This window comes from Scyliorhinus canicula, chromosome 1, assembly GCF_902713615.1.
Source record: "Scyliorhinus canicula chromosome 1, sScyCan1.1, whole genome shotgun sequence".
NCBI lineage: Eukaryota > Metazoa > Chordata > Chondrichthyes > Carcharhiniformes > Scyliorhinidae > Scyliorhinus > Scyliorhinus canicula.
In genome coordinates, this window is record NC_052146.1 from 58,961,429 (window position 1) to 58,982,084 (window position 20,656).

Genomic DNA, 20,656 nt, shown 5'->3' on the forward strand with positions numbered 1-20,656 from the left:
GCTGAGACGCTGCAGAGCATGTCCCAGTCACTGAGGGGCATCGCTGAGACGCTGCAGAGCATGTCCCAGTCACTGAGGAGCATCGCTGAGACGCTGCAGAGCATGTCCCAGTCACTGAGGAACATCGCTGAGACGCTGCGGAGCATGTCCCAGTCACTGAGGAACATCGCTGAGACGCTGCAGAGCATGTCCCCAGTCACTGAGGAGCATCGCTGAGGGGCTGCAGAGCATGTCCCAGTCACTGAGGAGCATCGCTGAGACGCTGCAGAGCATGTCCCAGTCACTGAGGAACATCGCTGAGACGCTGCAGAGCATGTCCCAGTCACTGAGGAGCATCGCTGAGACGCTGCAGAGCATGTCCCAGTCACTGAGGAACATCGCTGAGACGCTGCAGAGCATGTCCCAGTCACTGAGGAACATCGCTGAGGCGCTGCAGAGCATGTCCCAGTCACTGAGGAGCATCGCTGAGACGCTGCAGAGCATGTCCCAGTCACTGAGGAGCATCGCTGAGGGGCTGCAGAGCATGTCCCAGTCACTGAGGAGCATCACTGAGATGCTGCGGAGCATGTCCCAGTCACTGAGGAACATCGCTGAGGGGCTGCAGAGCATGTCCCAGTCACTGAGGAACATCGCTGAGACGCTGCAGAGCGTGTCCCAGTCACTGAGGAGCATCGCTGAGACGCTGCAGAGCATGTCCCAGTCACTGAGGAGCATCGCTGAGATGCTGCGGAGCATGTCCCAGTCACTGAGGAACATCGCTGAGGGGCTGCAGAGCATGTCCCAGTCACTGAGGAACATCGCTGAGACGCTGCAGAGCATGTCCCAGTCACTGAGGAGCATCGCTGAGGCGCTGCAGAGCATGTCCCAGTCACTGAGGAGCATCGCTGAGACGCTGCAGAGCATGTCCCAGTCACTGAGGAGCATCGCTGAGGGGCTGCAGAGCATGTCCCAGTCACTGAGGAGCATCGCTGAGACGCTGCAGAGCATGTCCCAGTCACTGAGGAGCATCGCTGAGACGCTGCAGAGCATGTCCCAGTCACTGAGGAACATCGCTGAGACGCTGCAGAGCATGTCCCAGTCACTGAGGAACATCGCTGAGACGCTGCAGAGCATGTCCCAGTCACTGAGGAACATCGCTGAGACGCTGCAGAGCATGTCCCAGTCACTGAGGAGCATCGCTGAGGGGCTGCAGAGCATGTCCCAGTCACTGAGGAGCATCGCTGAGGGGCTGCAGAGCATGTCCCAGTCACTGAGGAGCATCGCTGAGACGCTGCAGAGCATGTCCCAGTCACTGAGGAGCGTCGCTGAGGCGCTGCAGAGCATGTCCCAGTCACTGAGGAGCATCGCTGAGACGCTGCAGAGCATGTCCCAGTCACTGAGGAACATCGCTGAGACGCTGCGGAGCATGTCCCAGTCACTGAGGAGCATCGCTGAGACGCTGCAGAGCATGTCCCAGTCACTGAGGAACATCGCTGAGGCGCTGCAGAGCATGTCCCAGTCACTGAGGAACATCGCTGAGACGCTGCAGAGCATGTCCCAGTCACTGAGGAGCATCGCTGAGACGCTGCAGAGCATGTCCCAGTCACTGAGGAACATCGCTGAGACGCTGCAGAGCATGTCCCAGTCACTGAGGAGCATCGCTGAGACGCTGCAGAGCATGTCCCAGTCACTGAGGAGCATCGCTGAGACGCTGCAGAGCATGTCCCAGTCACTGAGGAACATCGCTGAGGCGCTGCAGAGCATGTCCCAGTCACTGAGGAACATCGCTGAGACGCTGCAGAGCATGTCCCAGTCACTGAGGAACATCGCTGAGACGCTGCAGAGCATGTCCCAGTCACTGAGGAGCATCGCTGAGACGCTGCAGAGCATGTCCCAGTCACTGAGGAACATCGCTGAGACGCTGCGGAGCATGTCCCAGTCACTGAGGAACATCGCTGAGGGGCTGCAGAGCATGTCCCAGTCACTGAGGAACATCGCTGAGACGCTGCAGAGCATGTCCCAGTCACTGAGGAACATCGCTGTGACGCTGCAGAGCATGTCCCAGTCACTGAGGAGCATCGCTGAGACGCTGCAGAGCATGTCCCAGTCACTGAGGAACATCGCTGAGACGCTGCAGAGCATGTCCCAGTCACTGAGGAACATCGCTGAGGGGCTGCAGAGCATGTCCCAGTCACTGAGGAACATCGCTGAGGGGCTGCAGAGCATGTCCCAGTCACTGAGGAGCATCGCTGAGACGCTGCGGAGCATGTCCCAGTCACTGAGGAGCATCGCTGAGGGGCTGCAGAGCATGTCCCAGTCACTGAGGAACATCGCTGAGATGCTGCAGAGCATGTCCCAGTCACTGAGGAGCATCGCTGAGACCCTGCAGAGCATGTCCCAGTCACTGAGGCGCTGCAGAGCATGTCCCAGTCACTGAGGAGCATCGCTGAGACGCTGCAGAGCATGTCCCAGTCACTGAGGCGCTGCAGAGCATGTCCCAGTCACTGAGGAACATCGCTGAGACGCTGCAGAGCATGTCCCAGTCACTGAGGAGCATCGCTGAGACGCTGCAGAGCATGTCCCAGTCACTGAGGAACATCGCTGAGGGGCTGCAGAGCATGTCCCAGTCACTGAGGAGCATCGCTGAGACGCTGCAGAGCATGTCCCAGTCACTGAGGAACATCGCTGAGGGCGTTGACACTATGGTGCAGACATTGGGGAGCCGCCAGGGTTGGCAAAGCCAGATGATGCAGGGGCAGCTGGAACTCGAACCAGCTGTCCCTACGTCCCGAGGTGAACCCCAGGGCCATATGGGCACTGAGCAGGAGAAGGGGGCATTGGGTGCCAACCCGGTCCCGTCCCATGGAGTGGTGACAATGGCCATCAGCTCCACGGAGCTGTGTCCCATCCCCTGGGTGTTCGGATGTTGACTGCTGTGTGTATGGTGTTGCCTCCTGCAGTGTTCAGGAACATTATCCAGGCATCGCGGTCTGTTTGGGATTCTAGGCAATGACTCCCACGTGCTACATGGTTTGCCCACCCACTGGAATCCACTTGGGTTGTGTGAAGTGCTCACTTAACTATGATTGCCAATTCCCTATTAGCAATAGCCTCAGGCGCAGGGCCGGAGGCCTTGGTCGTTTGGTGAGATCCCGATTTCGCCTACAGGAGCAGGCCGGTTCCATCGCAAACTGTTTGGCGCCTGGCGCATATCTCATTTTCTGTCTCTCCCGCTATTAACCGACATTGTTTCGCTTGGTCGAGAGTTTTTACAGCACGGAAGGAGCTCTTTGGCCCATCGTGCCAGCACCGGCCATCAAGAACCTATTTACTCTCATCCCATTTTCCAGCTCTTGGTCTGCAGCCTTTTTAGCTGTGGCATTCCAAGTGCTCACCCACATACTTCTTAAATACTGTGAGGGCTCCCACCTCTACCACCCTTTCGGGCAGCGAGTTCCAGATTCCCACCACCCTCTGGGTGAAAAGGTTTTCCTCCAATCCTCTCTAAACCTCCTGCCCCTTACCTTTAATCTGTGCCCCCTGGTTATTGACCCCTTCACTAAGAGGAAAAGTTCCTTCCTATTCACCCCATCTGTGCCCCTCATATTTTTATACACTCCCCCTCAGCTTTCTCTGCTCTAAGGAAAACAACGACAGCCTAACCAATTTCTCTTGATAGCTGAAACACTCCAGCTCAGGCAACATCCTGCTGAATCTCCTCTGCATTCAGTGCAGTCCAGTGCATTCATTTTGATGGCACTCGTGGTCCCAAGGTGGCACAGTTGTGCGGTGCACTCCCATCTGAGTGGACTCCTGCTCGGATGCAACTTCACATTGACCCCAAGCCCGAATTCCCCCTCGGCAGCCGGAAGCCCCACAGCCTGAACCACCTCACGGGAATGCCTTTTCACACTGCGCAGAGGCGTTTCTTGTATGGGTTTGAAGTAGGACATTTTTTAAGGTTATATTGGATTCGTATTAATATTTACATCATCAAAGCATTCTTCATTTATTGGACTGATTGGCACCATTTATGATGTAAAGGGATGGGCATTCGTTTGAATCCCATTTTTGCACAGCTGAGAAACCTTTTTCGAACGAAATGGAGAATCTATAATCTGCCTAGCAACAGTACGAAGCTGCATCTTAAAACGGCACCATGGCCAGAAGATCGGGATATCTGCGATTCAAGACCCTGACAGTGGGGCAGATATATATATATTTTGATTAAAACTTATAAAATGAAATGTTATAAAATGAAATGTTGTAAAACCAAAATGACCCAGGCAGGCAAAAGAAACCTAAGGATTAAATATATTGATTAGATTAGTTTTACACACAGACACAAATCCTATCAAACAGGAGGCTGACACAATAGATTCCCAGGTTAACCCAGGAACCACACTCAACACCTAATCAAGGTACAGCATAGAGATAATGGGACCCCATTGTAAGTCAAGGGAACACCTATTAAAACCAAGCAGATGACGAGACATTGACGTCAGAGTCAGGAAGCCCGGGGAATCATGTATCTGTACTATTTTTCTGTACTATTCAAATGTAAAACGACAAAAGCCCGCCAAAACCTTGCAAATACTTGTACTCTTTATAAATATTGAACCTTGCCTGCATATCGGGGAGATCATCGTGGTCAAGCCATTGTTAGGAGCTGGCTGCGTGGGTCTCCCTGAAGGACTTCAGGACTTGTACAATACAGTAAAAATGCTTTGAACCTTGCCTTGAGACTCGACCTCTTGAATGCACTGGCACAAGGGATTTTTCCCTACAACAGGTTGCTGCTCACACCCTTCACTTCCTTGCCCGCCGCCCAGACATGCCTTGACGCGCCTTGTTGCCATCCATCGGTGGAACTTCCCAGTGGAGGTCTCTTTACCGAGGAGCCCTTCTCCTTAACATCGTGGTCCTGGGGTGGAGGGGTTTGCACGCAACAGTCCCGAACAACCAGAGTCCACACATGCCATCCTCCCACCTGACTAAATGATCTCACCACCCAACGCACCACAGGGACGAACATTAAAGTCTACTAACTGGGTTGGAATTCCACTTTTTCAGGTTGGGTGGTGGTCTTACAACCCACCTGAGGGTATCGTCCGGTAACTTCAGTGGACAGCGGAGTGGGTTTAGTATCAATCCAGTGAGGCGCCCAATCCAACAGATTTGGTTCAAAATATTCCTCTAGAGACTGGAAGAGAGGGAACTGTTCAACATCAAACCAAACAACAGTCTGGAGCAGCGGGACTGATTTTAAAGCTATTTTTTCTTATGTGTGATTGTTACTCCTCCCTCCAGCAGTGTCAAAAAATGTTTCAGGTACTAATATTATGCTTCTGAAATACCTTTAAAAATCTGTGAACAAGGTGAATTGGTTGTGTACATGCTAGGGAATTCATGCCCCGATAAAGTGTTTTTATAGACCTTCATGTCGAAGATTTATGAAAACTGCTGCTTTTTTCTTCCTGTCTGTCATCTCATAAAATTGATGGAGTGTTACAATGATCTCCTCTTAAAAGGTCTTGCAGGAATTGAGGCACCAAACTCTTGCTGATCTCCTTGCTGCTCTGGGGAACACATTGGGCTGGATTCTCCCAACATGAGGCTAAGTGTTGACGCTGTCGTGAAAACCGTGGAGTTTTATGATGGCGTTATCGGGTCCCCAGGTGGAGCCGATTCGCCAGTTCCGTCATTGACGTGACGTCGCGGCTGGGGTTAAGTATTCCACCCCCCCCTACACCCACACACTCACACAGCCGTCGTGGACAAGATGGCGGCGCGAAAAGCAGCTCCTCGATTTAGGGACTGGGAACTAGCAAGCCACCTGGATACCATGGAGGAGAGGAGGGTGGTGTTGTGCCCCTGGTCGGAACGCAGGACAGCAGGCGCCATCATTTGCCGTGCCTGGGCGGAGGTGGCCGACGCTGTCAGCGCCGTGGGGGTGCAGACTAGTGCAGAAAAAAGTTGTACGACCAACTCAGGTCTGCCAGGGTGCGTACCCAGCACTCTGCCACTGGCACCAACACCACACACACACGTGACCCATCCCCCACCCCCACAGGGGGACAATCGGACACCCACCCTAACCCACATGGCTGCAGCCACCCATGCCAGCTGCAATGGCGGGTGACCTGTGCACTAATGCCATCAGAGACCAAATCCCTGGGCTGCATGTGTGCGACCATCTAAAACTGTTGCTGTTTGTGTTTGCCCCCCCCCCCCCCCCCCCCCCCCCCCAACACACCCCAGGACAAGACCGCCGCAAGCGGAAGAAGACCGGAGGGGGACCAGCAGACCTGCGTCCCCTCACCGTACCTAAGCAGAAGACACTGAACATCATCGGCGGGCCGGAGGAGAGGGAGGTCGCCGATGTAGAGGTCAGAGGCGCACCACCAAGTGAGACCCCCGGTCGCTGCTCTTGACGACACATGCGTGCCCACCCCTAGCCCCACAACAGTCAACCCACACTCCTCTCCCCACCCCTCCTGCCCTCACACCTCCACCCCTCACCCCACACCCCTCACCCCTCCACTCCTCACCCCCTGACCTCTCACCCCCTGACCCCTCACCCCTCCACTCCTCACCCCACACACCAACAGCCCTCACCACCCTCACCCTCACCACTCCACCCCTCAATACTCAACCCACGCACTTCCCCTCCACCCTTCGTGCCCTCACACCTCCACCCCTCACCCCACACCCCTCATCCCCTGACCACTCACCAGTCCACTCCACACCCCACACACCAAAAGCCTTCACCACCTCACCCCCATCCACCTGTATAACCATACATGCTGTCTTGTGTCTTACAGGACCAGCCGGCGATGGACCCTGCCCATCCGGGGGCCCCCGCCCCCAGCCAGTGCCAGGGCCAGTGCTCCCCAGAACCTCAAACACCGAAGGGGAGGGCAGCCGGAACACCAGCCCTCTGCCCGAGATGAGCAAGGACACCACGACAGAGGGGACGAACACACAGGGGATGAACACCCAGGGGACGTACACACGGGAGACAAACACACGGAGGACGAACACACGGGGGATGAACACACGGGAGACGAACACACGGGAGATGTACGTACGGGGGACGAACACCCAGGGGACGTACACCCAGGGGACGTACACACGGGGGACGAACACCCAGGGGACGTACACCCAGGGGACGTACACACGGGGGACGAACACCCAGGGGACGTACACACGGGGGACGTACACACGGGGGACGTACACACGGGGGACGAACACCCAGGGGACGTACACACGGGGGACGAACACCCAGGGGACGAACACCCAGAGGACAAACACAAAGGGGACCAACACACAGGGGACCACGACCCAGGAGGCCCCGGACTTCGGTTCGGATGAGGACATTGCAGTTCCGTCACTGCTATCTCCAACATCCTCCACCATCTCAGAGATTATCACCTCGCTTGGGCAAATTAGTGAGGAGGCTTCTGGGACACTCACTGGGGCGCACCACACAGCCGCTCCGGTACAGCAGGTGGAGGTAGGAGCAGCCGAGGGGCCGGACGGTCAAAGGGCAGCCCGGCCCCAGCATCCAGCTGCAGCCCAGACGGGTCCCGGGCCCCTGGAGCAGGCAGGGACCCAGGGACTAGATGAGGAGATGAGGGCCGGCTTTCAGCATCTGCATGCGCAGGTGGAGGAGTCCAACTGCCTGCAGGAGCAGGGAGTAGAGTCGGTCATGCATGCCACCCAGGCCGAAATCGCTAGCGTGGTGTCCACGGTGGAGGCAATGAGGATGACGGTGTCGGACATGAGCCAGGTTATGGAGGACCTGTGGAATTCTGTGCCTGCAGATCGGTGGACCCCGATCGCAAGCCAGGCCACTGTGGGCGCCCCCTGGGGTCGGATCCCCCCGTGCCCCCCCGAGGACCACACCAGCCAACCTATCTGCCAGGTCCCGCCGTGTGGGACCATATCCAATCCACGCTGGCGGGACTGGCCAGAAACCGACGGCCGCTCGGCCCATCGGGGCCCGGAATATTACCGGGGGGGGGGGGGTGCGCTACCAACGGCCCCCAACCGGCGCGGCCCCCCCGAAAACCGACGGCGGAGAATATGGCAGCAGGCGTCGGAGTGGCAGGGCACTCCACCCCTCGGGGATTCTCCGACCTGGCAGGGGGTTGGAGAATCCCGCCCCAGAAGTGGGGATGTTTTTCAATGATTGCACAGTGTTCAGTTCTACATGTAAATGTCCCAAATCCAGCACCCTCGGAACTGAGGCCATGTGGTTTTTTGCATTTTTGAAGATTTTGGACACCCAATTTGTACAGTGCTTGAAACTAATAAAGACCCGGGGAGATTTGCATACGTGCAGTGCGGTCAGCGTACGTTGAAGGTGCACCTGCATCAGTGACCCGAGGAGTTCGACGGAAGGTGAGCATCCAGCAGAGGGCAGCAGAGCAGAGCTTCTGATTGGCTGTTCCGGGGAGATTTGCATACGTGCAGTGCGGTCAGCGTAAGTTGAAGGTGGTTTGTGAAGGGGCTGTTCTCGAGTGACAGCTTTACCCGAAACACTACTTACGTAGTGTCTCCCACCCATCCTCCTCCTCTAACCAAAAAAAAAGCTCTGTCCATTGGATTGCTAAACTAACAAGTTTTTTATTTTTTTATTTTTCAGTAGTTGGGAAGTTAGTTCAGTGGGAATGGAGGCTAGGGCAGTTGAATGTTCCTCCTGCAGAATGTGGGAGGAAAGGGTCACCTCTAGTGTCCCTTCTGACTACATCTGCGGGAAGTGCACCCAACTCCAGCTCCTCGAGAGCCGCATTAGGGACCTGGAGCTGGAGCTGGATGAACTTCGGATCATTCGGGAGGCGGAGGAGGTTATTGAGAGGAGTTATAGGGAGGTAGTCACACCTCAGGTAAAAGAAGAAAGTAGATGGGTTACCGTCAGGGGAGGGAGAGGGAACCGGCAGGCAGTGCAGGGATCCCCTGTGGTCGTTCCCCTCTATAACAAGTATACCGGTTTGGATACTGTTGCGGGGGACGACTTACCAGGGGTAAGCAATAGGGCGCAGGTCTCTGGCACAGAGTCTGACCCTGTTGCTCAGAAGGGAAGGGAGAAGAGGAACAGAGCACTTGTCATTGGGGACTCCATAGTTAGAGGAACAGACAGGAGGTTCTGTGGGAACGAAAGAGACTCACGGTTGGTGTGTTGCCTCCCAGGTGCCAGGGTTCGTGATGTCTCTGATCGTGTTTTTGGGATCTTTAAGGGGGAGGGGGAGCAGCCCCAAGTCGTGGTCCACATAGGTACCAACGACATAGGTAGGAAGAGAGATGGGGATTTGAGACAGAAATTCAGGGAGCTAGGGTGGAAGCTGAGAGCTAGAACAAACAGAGTTGTTATCTCTGGGTTGTTACCCGTGCCACGTGCTAGCGAAGTGAGAAATAAGGAGAGAGAGGAGTTGAACACGTGGCTACAGGGATGGTGCAGGAGGGAGGGTTTTGGTTTCCTGGATAATTGGGGCTCATTCTGGAGTAGGTGGGACCTCTACAAACAGGATGGTCTTCACCTGAACCAGAGGGGTACCAATATCCTGGGGGGGAGATTTGCTAGTGCTCTTCGGGGGGGTTTAAACTAATTCAGCAGGGGGATGGGAACCCAAATTGTAGTCCCAGTGTACAGGATGTTGAGAGTAGTGAGGTCAGGGATAGGGTTAAAAGTTCGAAAGAGGGCACCGGCAAGCAGGACGCTGGTTTGAAGTGTGTCTACTTCAACGCCAGGAGCATCCGGAATAAGGTGGGTGAGCTTGCAGCATGGGTTGGTACCTGGGATCTCGATGTTGTGGCGATTTCGGAGACATGGGTAGAGCAGGGACAGGAATGGTTGTTGCAGGTTCCAGGATTTAGATGTTTCTGTAAGAACAGAGAAGATGGTAAAAGAGGGGGGGGTGTGGCATTGTTAATCAAGGAAAGTATTACGGCGGTAGAAAGGACGCTTGAGGACTCGTCTACTGAGGCAGTATGGGCCGAGGTTAGGAACAGTAGAGGAGAGGTCACCCTGTTGGGAGTTGTCTATAGACCTCCGAATAGTCCCAGAGATGTAGAGGAAAGGATTGGAAAGATGATTCTTGACAGGAGCGAGAGTAACAGGGTAGTTGTTATGGGGGACTTTAACTTTCCAAATATTGACTGGAAATACTATAGTTCGAGTACTATAGATGGGTCAGTTTTTGTGCAGTGTGTGCAGGAGGGTTTTCTGACACAGTATGTAGACAGGCCAACAAGGGGCGAGGCCACATTGGATTTGGTACTGGGTAATGAACCCGGCCAGGTGTTAGATTTAGATGTAGGTGAGCACTTTGGTGATAGTGATCACAACTCGGTTATGTTTACTTTAGCAATGGGCAGGGATAGGTATATACCGCAAGGCAAGAATTATAGCTGGGGGAAAGGCAATTATGATGCTATTCGGCAAGACTTAGGAGGTATAGGATGGGGAAGGAAACTGCAGGGGATGGGTACAATCGAAATGTGGAGCTTTTTCAAGGAACAGCTACTGCGTGTCCTCGATAAGTATGTACCTGTCAGGCAGGGAGGAAGTTGTCGAGCAAGGGAGCCGTGGTTTACTAAGGAAGTCGAAGCACTTGTCAAGAGGAAGAAGAAGGCTTATGTTAGGATGAGACATGAAGGCTCAGTTAGGGCACTTGAGAGTTACAAGTTAGCCAGGAAGGACCTAAAGGGAGAGTTAAGAAGAGCGAGGAGAGGACACGAAAAGTCGTTGGCGGATAGGATCAAGGAAAACCCTAAGGCTTTCTATAGGTATATCAGGAACAAAAGAATGACTCGAGTAAGATTAGGGTCAATCAAGGATAGTAGTGGAAAGTTGTGTGTGGAATCAGAGGAGATAGGGGAAGCATTAAATGGATATTTTTCGTCAGTATTTACACTGGAGAAAGACAATGTTGTCGAGGAGAACATTCAGGTTCAGTCGACCAGGCTAGATGGAATTGAGGTTCAAAAGGAGGAGGTGTTAGCAATTTTAGAAAATGTCAAAATAGATAAGTCCCCTGGGCCAGATGGGATTTATCCTAGGATTCTCTGGGAAGCCAGGGAGGAGATTGCAGAGCCTTTGTCCTTGATCTTTATGTCGTCTTTGTCGACAGGAATAGTGCCGGAAGACTGGAGGATAGCAAATATTGTCCCCTTGTTCAAGAAGGGGAGTAGAGACAACCCTGGTAATTATAGACCTGTGAGCCTTACTTCGGTTGTGGGTAAAATGTTGGAAAAGGTTATAAGAGATAGGGTTTATAATCATCTTGAAAAGAACAAGTTGATTAGCGATACTCAACACGGTTTTGTGAAGGGTAGGTCATGTCTCACAAACCTTATTGAGTTTTTTGAGAAGGTGACCAAACAGGTGGATCAGGGTAAAGCTGTTGATGTGGTGTATATGGATTTCAGTAAGGCGTTTGATAAGGTTCCCCACGGTAGGCTATTGCAGAAAATAAGGAAGTATGGAATTGAAGGTGATTTAGCGGTGTGGATCAGTAATTGGCTAGCTGAAAGAAGACAGAGGGTGGTGGTTGATGGCAAATGTTCATCCTGGAGTTCAGTTACTAGTGGTGTACCGCAAGGATCTGTTTTGGGGCCACTGCTGTTTGTCATTTTTATAAATGACCTGGAAGAGGGTGTAGAAGGATGGGTTAGTAAATTTGCAGATGACACGAAGGTCGGTGGAGTTGTGGATAGTGCTGAAGGATGTTACAGGATACAGAGGGACATAGATAAGCTGCAGAGCTGGGCTGAGAGGTGGCAGATGGAGTTTAATGCGGAAAAGTGTGAGGTGGTTCACTTTGGAAGGAGTAACAGGAATGCAGAGTACTGGGCTAATGGCAAGATTCTTGGTAGTGTAGATGAACAGAGAGATCTCGGCATCCAGGTACATAAATCCCTGAAAGTTGCCACCCAGGTTAATAGGGCTGTTAAGAAGGCATATGGTGTGCTAGCCTTTATAAGCAGGGGGATTGAGTTTCGGAACCACAAGGTCATGCTGCAGCTGTACATAACTCTGGTGCGGCCACACCTGGAGTACTGCGTGCAGTTCTGGTCACCACATTATAGGAAGGATGTGGAAGCTTTGGAAAGGGTTCAGAGGAGGTTTACTAGGATGTTGCCTGGTATGGAGGGAAGGTCTTACGAGGAAAGGCTCAGGGAATTGAGGTTGTTTTCGTTAGAGAGGAGAAGGCTGAGAGGTGACTTAATAGAGACATATAAGATAGTCAGAGGGTTAGATAGGGTGGACAGTGAGAGTCTTTTTCCTCGGATGGTGATGACCAACACGAGGGGACATAGCTTTAAATTGAGGGGTGAGAGATATAGGACAGATGTCAGAGGCAGTTTCTTTACTCAGAGAGTAGTAGGGGTGTGGAACGCCCTGCCTGCAATAGTAGTAGACTCGCCAACTTTAAGGGCATTTAAGTGGTCACTGGATAGACATATGGATGAAAATGGAATAGTGTAGGTCAGATAGGCTTCAGATGGTTTCACAGGTCGGCGCAACATCGAGGGCCGAAGGGCCCGTACTGCGCTGTAGTGTTCTATGTTCTATAATAAAAACCATGAAGCAAGTACTAGAGGTCAGGATACATATTAACCCGGAAGTGGATACTTCTGCCCAATACCCCATTTGACCCAAGGACCCCACCTCATCAAAAGTGTTGAACTGCAAATGAAGGAGCAGCCGATAGAGCCCAATAATCCTCTCCAAGTGGTTTACAGATGATTGTAGTGACCCTGAGGCTAGGGAAGCCACATCTCATCTCAACAAGTCATGCATTTCCCGTGCCTCATCGTTATCATCATTATTATCATCTACTCACCCACATTTGAGCAGCGCCTGGTGGAGAAGAACCAAGTCCACAGGAAGCCTGAGGAAAAGATTTCCCCAAAGACTGGGAGAATGATTCTGCTCCACAACAGGAACAGAAAGTGAGAGCTTTTGGTGCCGTGTCATGCTCTCGCCCGGACATGGAAAGATTTGTCAACTTCGCTTCCAATTTCCACCCCTCCATCACTTCCATCTCAGACACTTCCCTTCCCTTCCTTGATTTTTCTGTCTCCATTTCCGGCAATAGACTATCCACTAATATCCACCACAAGCCCACTGACTCCCACAGCTATCTGGACTATAGGTCTTTGCACCCTACACTCTGTTAGGACTCTATCCCTTTCTCTCAACTCCTTCGCCTCCGTCACATTTGTTCCGATGATGCCACTTTCCAAAATGGTGCTTCGAAAATGTGTTCCTTCTTGCTCGACCATGATTTCCCACTTCAGTTGTTGACAGGGCCCTCAAGAGTGTGCGGTCCATCTCCCGTACCACTACGCTCGCCCCCTCCCCTCCCTCCCAGAACAAGTCCCCCTTGTTCTCACACTTCATCCCACTAGCCTCCGTATGCAAAGCATAATCCTCCGCCATTTTCGCCAACTGCAGCGTGATGCCACCACCAAACACATCTTCCCTTCGCTCCCTCAGTCGGCATTCCGCAGAGACCATTCCCCCCCGAGACAATCTAGTCCACTCCTCCATCATACCCAGTACCTCTCCCATCACCCATGGCACCTTCCCAAGCAATCGCAGAAGGTGTAACACCTGCCCCATTACCTCTTCCATGCTTAACATCCCAGGCCCAAAACACTCATTCCAGGTTAAGCAGCGTTTCACTTACATCTCTTCCAATTTTGTCTATTGCATTTGCTGCTCCCAATGTGGTCTCCTCTATATCGGAGAGACCAAACGCAGACTGGGTGATCACTTTGCTGAGCATCTTCGGTCTGTGCGCATTCAGCACCCTGACCTTCCCGTTGCTTGCCATTTTAATAAAAGACCCTGCTCCCATGCCCACATGTCTGTTCTTGGCCTGCTGCAATGTTCCAGTGAAGCTCAACGCAAACTGGGGAAACAACATCTCATCTTCCGGTTAGGCACGCTACAGCCTTCCGGTCTGAACATCGAATTCAACAACTTCAGATGATCAGCTCTACCCCACCTCGACCAATTTTAACTGTCTTTTACCATTTCTTTCTTTCTTAATATATATTTAAGCCCCTCCGCCATCTTATCCACCTTTCCTTCACCTGTCTCCTCTTGCTTTCCCCTTCCCCTCCCTCCACATCGACAGTTCACCATCTTGTGTTAGTTTCTCTGCTGTTTGGCCTTTCACATCTTTTGTCCTCTCTGGGACTGTCATTAGCACTCTTTCCCCTTGGTTTCGGTGGCCATTAACACCCGGTTTCCCTGGGTTTCTGTGGCTATGACTCATCTTTCATTCTCACTCCACAGTATAAATATTTCCCACTTTCTCTGTCTGTTAGCTTTGACAAAGAGTCATCGGACTCGAAACGTTAGCTCTTTTCTCTCTCTACAGATGCTGCCAGACCTGCTGAGATTTTCCAGCATTTTCTCTTTCTTTCGAGAAAGTGGGAGCTCCTCTTTTCTGAGAGAGACACTGCAGAAGTGGAGGAAGGTGTGACTGGGGAAAAAGCTGAGAAGAAGGATAAAAATAATACAGACCCTGAACCTAAAACAGAACCTGGAACGAGACCAGCATGCCATTTCAAAAATGTCCAGTTTTCGGACGATGCAAGCTTTCAGATGGCTGGATTTGAGGGACCATACCTGGATTTGCTACTCCTCAGATAATGACGAAGCCCCTGTCTGCATGCAGCAAGACCTGGCTTGAGCTGATAAGTGGCAAGTAACATTTATGCCACGCAAGTGTTGACAATGGCCAACTATGTCTAACAGAAAAAAAGGGCTAAACACCTTGATATTCAGTCAGATTGCCATTGCTGAATCTCCTCCTATCAACATCTGGGGATCACAATTGACCAGAAACTTAACGAGATGACGTGGAAAGCTGAACAGGCGCTTCATATTCTATGGTGAGTGACGTTTCCGAGCCGAATGCTTGGGTGGTTCCACCATGCTCGGGCCGGCAGCCGCCACTGCATCCGTTTTGATCACCATTGGCAAAGTCTCCATGTCTGATTCGGGGTCAGATGACTCAGCCTCCCGCATTTCTAGGTCAAGGGGCTCATCTGCCTCACTGGGTATCAAAGGTGGCTGCTCTGGAGGAAGGGGCACAACCGGGCTCGGGTGCGGAGGTGGCCCATGTGCCTATTTGAATATCTCCCTGTACTTGTATGGAATACGAGGCCCCCCTTTACCACTGTCCCTGGAATCCACAGTGTCCCGTCAACATCATTCTGGACGTAGACCGTGTCACCATGGAAAATTCACTCACCGGTGTGGGTTGCCGTACTTCAGACTTTTTCCCCAATGTCTGACAGGATGAGGCTCAACCGTGTGCGCAACAAACAACCCATTAACAACTCCGAGGGCGCCAGCCCGGTCGTGGCATGGGTCGGTAACAGAAGAGGAAAGAGGTAATAGAAAAGGATGGGTCTCTGGGGAACTAGAGGCCTGTTTTCGCTTTCTGAGCTTAAAATTCTGTACCGTCCGTTTGGCCAAGCTGTTAGATCACGGGTGGTAAGGCGCGGTCCATACATGGTGTACCCCATTTAGCTTCAGGAATTCAGCAAATTCCACACTCGTGAAAATGGATGACAGGTCAGTGAAAACTGAACAAGAGGGATAGGCACAGAAATTTAAAATGCTGTGGTATTTATAAAAAAGAGCAGAATAGACAAAATGGCACAGCATGGCACTAAAGTAAAGTTTAGGTAAAATTAGAAGAGAGAAATGGGAATAAATTGAACTACATTGACTTTGTTTTAATTGGCTAATATAATAAAGCCAATCCTGATATCTAACTACTTTTCTTGCTGTAATATTTGTATTTATTCTGATGTCATGGTATAGGAGATGGGAAATCAAAAATAAACAGCTGCCTCAGGCAGGCTGAAATGTCCCTGCTGAAAATCTGAGGGCATTGTGCATAAAGCAACACATACTGAACAAAAAAGACCCCATTTACTAAACTGCTAACCAATCTGTTTTGATTTTAATTGCTTGTTGCATTTTAATTATAACAACTATTATTCCAAAGATCAAAATGGTCTATTTCATTGATTAATTGATGGGGCTTCTTAATGGTGATTGAATGTTCCGATTCACAAACATATTGTTCTTGGGCTTAATAGACATATCCGTACATTTGTATGCAACACTTTTAATGTAACCATTAGTGAAATCTTATTGAATTCAAATGAAAATGTCACTTCAAAGGAAACAGCAGGGTACTGAGGTTAAATCTTTAAGATTTATAAAGCAGCGGACAGCACTATTTGGAGTGAAGTACCGCGTGTTCTTTTCCCCATGTCACCTAGACCTACATAACATTGGCCCCAGGCTGGAGAGTCTAGAACCTGCATCTATTGCCTCAAGGTAGGTCATCAGCCATTTAGGATTGAAATGAGGAGAAATGTCTTCACTCAGGGAGTTGTTAACCTTTGGGATTGTTACCCAAAGGGTACCTCATTGAATATGTTCAGATTGAAATCGGAGTTGATTTTTCTGTAGAACCTTCATAGAATAGCAGTTCAGAAGGAGGCCTTTTGGCCCACTTGTGACCCTTTGAAAGAGCACTCTCACCTTGTCCACTCCTCTATCCACCCCCCCCCCTCCCCTCGCCCCCCTGCCCTCCGCAAGCCCATAACCTAATCTGCACATCCCTGAACACTAAAGAGCAATTTAGCATCGCAAAACCACCTAAACTGTGCATCTTTGGACTGTGGGAAGAAACCAATCACCTGGAGGAAACCCATGCAGACACGGAGAGAACATGCAAACTTCACACAGTCTCCTAAAGCTGGAATTGAACCTGGATCCCTGACGCTGTGAGGCTGCAGTGCTAACCAAAGTGCTGCTCATGTGGCATTAAAGGAACCAAGTGATGCAGGGATGGGAAAATGGTGTTGATGTAGAAGTTTAGCCATGACCGTGCTAAATAGTGGAGTATGCCCGAGGTGCTGTTTGGTTTACTCCTTGGCCTATTTCTTCTGTAACATGGTTGGAACCCCAAACTGCAGTAGTTCAAAATGGCAGTAATGTACACAAACTAGGAAAAATAGCAATTAAAGGGCCAGATAGATCATTCTATTCATCTCCATCCCGCATTGCTAGTGTAATATTGTATTATCATCAATCTGGAACAAATGTTAGAAGAGAAGCAACATTGAAAAGGTTAGTGTGTGAAACTGCTCTTTGACAATTGCATTTAATAGGTGACAATACATCACCATCCCATTTTTCACCCAGCCCATTTTTTTCCACAATTATTCCATTCTCTGTTGCCTGTTTTACTCTACAACCAATTTCACTCTTTGTCCCCATGTGTTCAAACATTGTCTTCAAGTGTTGGGCTGATCCAAGGGCCAGATTCAGCTGAGGGGGTGGGAAGGTTGAGCCAAAACTCCCCGTCCCGGCAGACCTGTCTCTTTTTAATAAGGGGCCTGTCATTGTTTCATTCTGGGAATGGGGGGGGGGGGGGGGAGGGATGGAGGTCAGATTCATTGCCTCTAGAGGCAGAACCTGAGGCAACAACATCGGTAGGCAGACGGCAAGGCCAGCAGGCGAGAAAGCCTGCCTCTGTTTACTCTCCCCATTTTAATGATGAACGTCAGGCCCTGAAAACCCTAACCCATCACCCTCCACAACCCATACCCCCCTCACACGTCCTTGCCCTCATACCCACATAACACCTCCATCCCTATGACACCCCATGCTACCTCCAAGCTGTTCCTTGCCCCTTATAATTGCCTTTCCTCCTCCATGTCCACATTTATCCTCCATACCCACTCACTGAGTATTCATTATCGGCAGACCTCAGGGTATGCTCAAAATCGGGCATAGAAAAATAAACTTATACGAACAGCGATCTTCAAATTCACTTCATCAAAAAAAAATGTTCATCTATAAAACTCATTCAAAAATATAAACTCCCTCAAATGATCTGTTATAAAACAGACACTTACTCACTTACAACATCAAAGGTAGATAATCATTTCATAGCCTCTCGAAACTGTCTATCAAAATGTGAATGCAGCCCCCTGCTGTGATATGTGGTTCTGGAGTTTTTGAAATCTACCCAAGAATTCATAATAGCTCCAGCTATTAAAATAAAACCTGGAAAATGTCAACAATGGAGTCTATTGAAACTGATGGTCTTTCTTTTTAAGTTGCATCTGAGGTTTTATTTCCAAACAGATTGGTCAATGGAGTGTAGCTTATGGTTAGATTTTTTAAATGTTCAACAGCAGGGTTAGTTTTTTTCAGTGCTAAACATGGCTGGACATTTCAATCTCAGTCCAAAACATGGCAGGAGAATTTCCTAGCTCATATTTCTACAGTTTTAAATGCATTGTGGCACTTTCTCCAGTGGGAAAGCTATTGTTGACACAATGTTGAACAATGTTGTGGTCAACTTAAGCTTTGCAAGACAGAGCCCTATAACCAATAACTGTAGTAAAACACACCTAATTTATAAAACAGCATCTAATTATTGAACCTGAAAGAAAAATGTTAATTTTTATATTTCAAAGACTGTCAATGAAAGAGTTCCAGTAGCAGGTGACTGTTTTTTGGTTTCCTTCTTGGGATTGGGGTTTCCCCCATGGTCCGTTACTTCTCTTGAGGCACTGTGAATCATGTCCCTTACCAATTCCATCAAAATAGCAGAGTCTGAAATACCCATCCCTACATGCAGTAGGCTAGATTGGGATTACTGAGTGCGGGAGTGCTACTTATACTTTTACTTTTTTAACTAAAATGTGGAGGAACAGAGTCACAGGACCACTAACTATTTTTTTTGAAAAATATTTTAAAGACATCTTGCATATGTACATGAAAATATCAGAAGACCAAACATCAACAGGAACAGAAAATACAGGCCCCGAACCTCCCCAACACAACCTGTCCTCATAACTTTGCAGATAAGAAGTATCTCCCCCCTCCCCTGCTGGCACCTCAATTCATCTTGAATCGATCGATAAACGGCTTCCCCCTCTGGGTGAACCCCTCTTCTTCCTCCCGTAAGGCAAACTTGACCTTCTTCAAGTGCAGGAATTCTGCCAGGTCAATCACCCACACCCCTGCTTTCGACGGCTCTGAGTCCTGCCAGCCCAACAAGATCTGTCTCTGGGCTATTAGGGAGGCAAAGACCAATACATCGAACTCTCTCCCACCAGTACTCCCAGATCATCCGACACAAAATCTTCCGCAAATATCGCCATTTCCAGACTCACGGCCACCCCGACACCCAGAATCTTGGACATGACATCCGAGAACCCATGCCAGAACCCCGTCAGTTTCAGACACACCCAAAACATGTGGATGTGATTCGTGCCCCCCCCCCCCCCACACACACACACAGTCCACACCTACCGTCCACCCCCCCAGAGAAACAACTCATCCTCACAACTGTTATGTGGGTCCTATGCGCCACCTTAAACTGGATGAGGCTTACCGTCACACAAGATAAGGCAGCGTTCACCCTTCCCAGGAATTCTTTCCACGTTTCAGCCCTCTACTCCCCACCCAACGCCTCCACTGGTGTGTCCTCCCTCTCTATCAAATCCCCATGAATGTCTGACACTCTCCCCTTCCCAATAGCATCCTCCATCAACAACTTGCCTTGAAGTCCCGGAGGAGGCAGCCACGTGAATGACGGCACCTCTCTCCTCACAAAATCCCTCACCTACAGGTATCTGAAACTATTCCCTTTAGGAAGCTCACACATGTCCTCCAACTCTTCCAGGCCTGCAAACTTGTCCCTTATAAACAAATCTCTAAAGCGCTCTATCCTCTCATGCCACTACCCCGGAACCTCGTATCCAACCCCGCCTGCACAAACCTATGATTGTCACATATCAGTGCCTACAACGACATGCCCTCTAACCCGTTGACTGCACTGGTTCCAAACCTGAAATGCTGAAACCACTGCCGGGCTCACAGAGTACTGGACCAGCAAGAACAGAAGTGGCACCAATAACAGTGCCCCTAAACTCGTCTCTCTACATGACGCTGCCTCCATCCGCCCCCACACCGATCCCTCCTCCACTGCCCCTTTCCTCACCATTACGATATTCGCCACCTAATATTAGTTCATCAAACTTGGAAAAGCCAGTATACCCCTCCCCCTCGCCCCTGCTCCAAAAACATCCTCATCCGCAGGGTCATCCCTGCCCACACAAACCCCAATATTTTCCCGTTCATCTTTTGAAAAAGGACTTGGGAACAAAGATGGGGCAGTTCTGGAACACAAACAAGAACCTGGGAAGCAGTGTCATTTTATCCATCTGCACACGTCCAGCCAATGACAGCTTCAGCACATCCCACCTCTTGAAATCCACCTACATTGTCTCCACCCGCTGTGCCAAGTTCAATTGATACAACTGCACCTAGTTCTACTACTTAGATTCCTAGATATTGAAAACTTGTTTCCACCACCCGGAATGGCAACTCCTCTAAACTCCTTGTCATAATATATGCACAAGTATATGATGAAAAATGAAATGAAAATCGCTTTATTGTCACAAGTAGGCTTCAATGAAGTTACTGTGAAAAGCCCCTAGTCGCCACATTCCGGCACCTGTCCGGGGAGGCTGGTACGGGAATCGAACCATGCTGCTGGCCTGCTTGGTCTGCTTTAAAAGCCAGCGATTTAGCCCAGTGAGCTAAACC